Source organism: Borostomias antarcticus (genome assembly GCF_949987555.1).
Source record: "Borostomias antarcticus genome assembly, chromosome: 18".
Taxonomy (NCBI): domain Eukaryota; kingdom Metazoa; phylum Chordata; class Actinopteri; order Stomiiformes; family Stomiidae; genus Borostomias; species Borostomias antarcticus.
In genome coordinates this window covers 18,887,000-18,889,499 of record NC_140251.1, presented here as the reverse complement: position 1 = coordinate 18,889,499, position 2,500 = coordinate 18,887,000, and the positions used below count along the sequence as shown (strand labels likewise).

Below are 2,500 nucleotides of genomic sequence, written 5' to 3'. Positions count from 1 at the left end.
GGGGGGGACATGGGAAATGGGGCATGTTGTTGATGTATGGGCTGAGAAGACACACACAGCATAATACACAACCACACAACATCTACATATGAGAGAGAGAGAGAGAGAGAGAGAGAGAAAGAGAGAGAGAAAGATAGAAAGAAAAAAAGAAAGAAAGATAGATAGAAAGAAAGAAAGAAAGAAAGAAAGAAAGAAAGAAAGAAAGAGAAAGAGAGAAAGAAAGAAAGAGAAAGAAAGATAGAAAGAAAGATAGAAAGAAAGAAAGAAAGAAAGAAAGAGAAAGAAAGAGAAAGAAAGAAAGAGAAAGAAAGAAACAGAAAGAAAGAAAGAAAGAAAGAAAGAAAGAAAGAACGAAAGAACGAAAGAGAGAGCAGTATAGCAGCAGCAGATAGTGTGTGTTGGGATGAGCAGGGGCCCTGGGGCAGATAGTGTGTGTTGGGATGAGCAGGGGCCCGGGGCAGATAGTGTGTGTTGGGATGAGCAGGGGCCCGGGGCAGATAGTGTGTGTTGGGATGAGCAGGGGCCCGGGGCAGATAGTGTGTGTTGGGATTAGCAGGGGCCAGGGGCCCGGGGCAGATAGTGTGTGTTGGGATGAGCAGGGGCCAGGGGCCCGGGGCAGATAGTGTGTGTTGGGATGAGCAGGGGCCCGGGGCAGATAGTGTGTGTTGGGATGAGTAGGGGCCCGGGGCCCAGGGCAGATAGTGTGTGTTGGGATGAGCAGGGGCCCGGGGCAGATAGTGTGTGTTGGGATGAGCAGGGGCCCGGGGCAGATAGTGTGTGTGGGGATGAGCAGGGGCCCGGGGCAGATAGTGTGTGTTGGGATGAGCAGGGGCCCGGGGCAGATAGTGTGTGTTGGGATGAGCAGGGGCCCGGGGCAGATAGTGTGTGTTGGGATGAGCAGGGGCCTGGGGCAGATAGTGTGTGTTGGGATGAGCAGGGGCCAGGGGCAGATAGTGTGTGTTGGGATGAGCAGGGGCCCGGGGCAGATAGTGTGTGTTGGGATGAGCAGGGGCCCGGGGCAGATAGTGTGTGTTGGGATGAGCAGGGGCCCGGGGCAGATAGTGTGTGTTTTGGGATGAGCAGGGGGCCGGGGCAGATAGTGTGTGTTGGATGAGCAGGGGCCTGGAGCAGATAGTGTGTGTGGGGATGAGCAGGGGCCCGGGGCAGATAGTGTGTGTTGGGATGAGCAGGGGCCAGGGGCCCGGAGCAGATAGTGTGTGTTGGGATGAGCAGGGGCCTGGAGCAGATAGTGTGTGTTTTGGGGATGAGCAGGGGCCAGGGGCAGATAGTGTGTGTGGGGATGAGCAGGGGCCAGGGGCCCGGAGCAGAGGCCTGCTGTACGCTTGAGGCAGAGAGACAGAGGACAAAGAGAGCGAGAGAGATGTCCTTCCTGCCTCTCCTCTCTGATGTATGATTCTACAAATAAGCTAAGATGAGAGCAAGACAAGCAGACAGGATTGTCAATAGTGGCCTGGAGCTGTGTGTGTGTGTGTGTGTGTGTATGTGTGTGTGTGTGTGTGTGTGTGTGTGTGTGTGTGTGTGTGTGTGTGTATGAGAGTGAGTTTGGGGGGGGGGGGGGGTGCTTGTGCGCCACTGGGGAGCAACTGCCAGCCCCTAGCCAGCCCCCCCACTGTGGCAGGCAGGCATTTGAGGCAGGGGGGGGTGGGGGGTGGGGGGGCTCCACGATTCCCCCTCTCACACCGCGCCCCCCTCCCCTTCCCACAGAGCCAAGCCAAGTTGAGGTTACACTGTGTCTAGACAGACATCGGCGCATCATTATCCACTGATTGGCCCCTGTCCCTTTGTCGACCTCCCCTCCTCCCCCAATCCCTCCTTCCCTCCAGCCCTCCTTCCCTCCTCCCTCCATCCCTCCATCCCTCCTCCCTCCTACCCTCCATCCCTCCTCCCCTCCTCCCCTCCATCCCTCCATCCCTCCATCCCTACTCCCCTCCTCCTCCCCTCCATCCCTCCTCCCCTCCTCCCCTCCATCCCTCCTCCCCTCCATCCCTCCTTCCCTCCTCCCCTCCATCCCTCCATCACCTCCTCCCCTCCTCCTCCCCTCCATCCCTCCTTCCCTCCTCCCCTCCATCCCTCCTCCCCTCCATCCCTCCATCCCTCCTCCCCTCCATCCCTCCATCCCGCCTCCCCTCCATCCTCCTTCCGTTCCACCCGGCCGATGCTCCGGTTTGGTCTCAATCCTCCCAAAAGGCAGATTAGCCGGCGGCTCACCTCTGACAGCGAGGTCGTCCCGCTGAACGTTTGACCGTAGCCGTCGTGGGCCGACTCTGACCCGTCCTCCTGGCCCGTCCTCCTGGCCCCGTCCTCCTGGCCCCGTCCTCCTGGCCCCGTCCTCCTGGCCCCGTCCTCCTGCCCGTCCTCCTGGCCCGTCCTCCTGGCCCGTCCTCCTGGACCCGTCCTCCTGGACCCGTCCTCCTGGCCCGTCCTCCTGGCCCGTCCTCCTGCCCCGTCCTCCTGGACCCGTCCTCCTGGCCCGTCCTCC

The 2,500-nt window shown here is 59.5% G+C and overlaps 1 protein-coding gene across 5 annotated transcripts in view; it reads right to left on the bottom strand.

Annotated features, from left to right (window-relative positions):
- The window catches only part of tbxas1 (thromboxane A synthase 1 (platelet)), a gene marked incomplete at its 5' end in the record, with an annotated part of 95,312 nt that extends 92,966 nt beyond the window's left edge, over nt 1-2,346 (bottom strand). The window contains one exon of one of the 5 annotated variants that reach the window (XM_084452673.1): nt 2,230-2,346. The remainder of the gene's footprint in view (nt 1-2,229) is intronic. The other 4 variants (XM_084452675.1, XM_084452677.1, XM_084452676.1 and 1 more) reach the window with 4 other exon arrangements.
- Nucleotides 2,347-2,500: the final 154 nt, after the last annotated feature.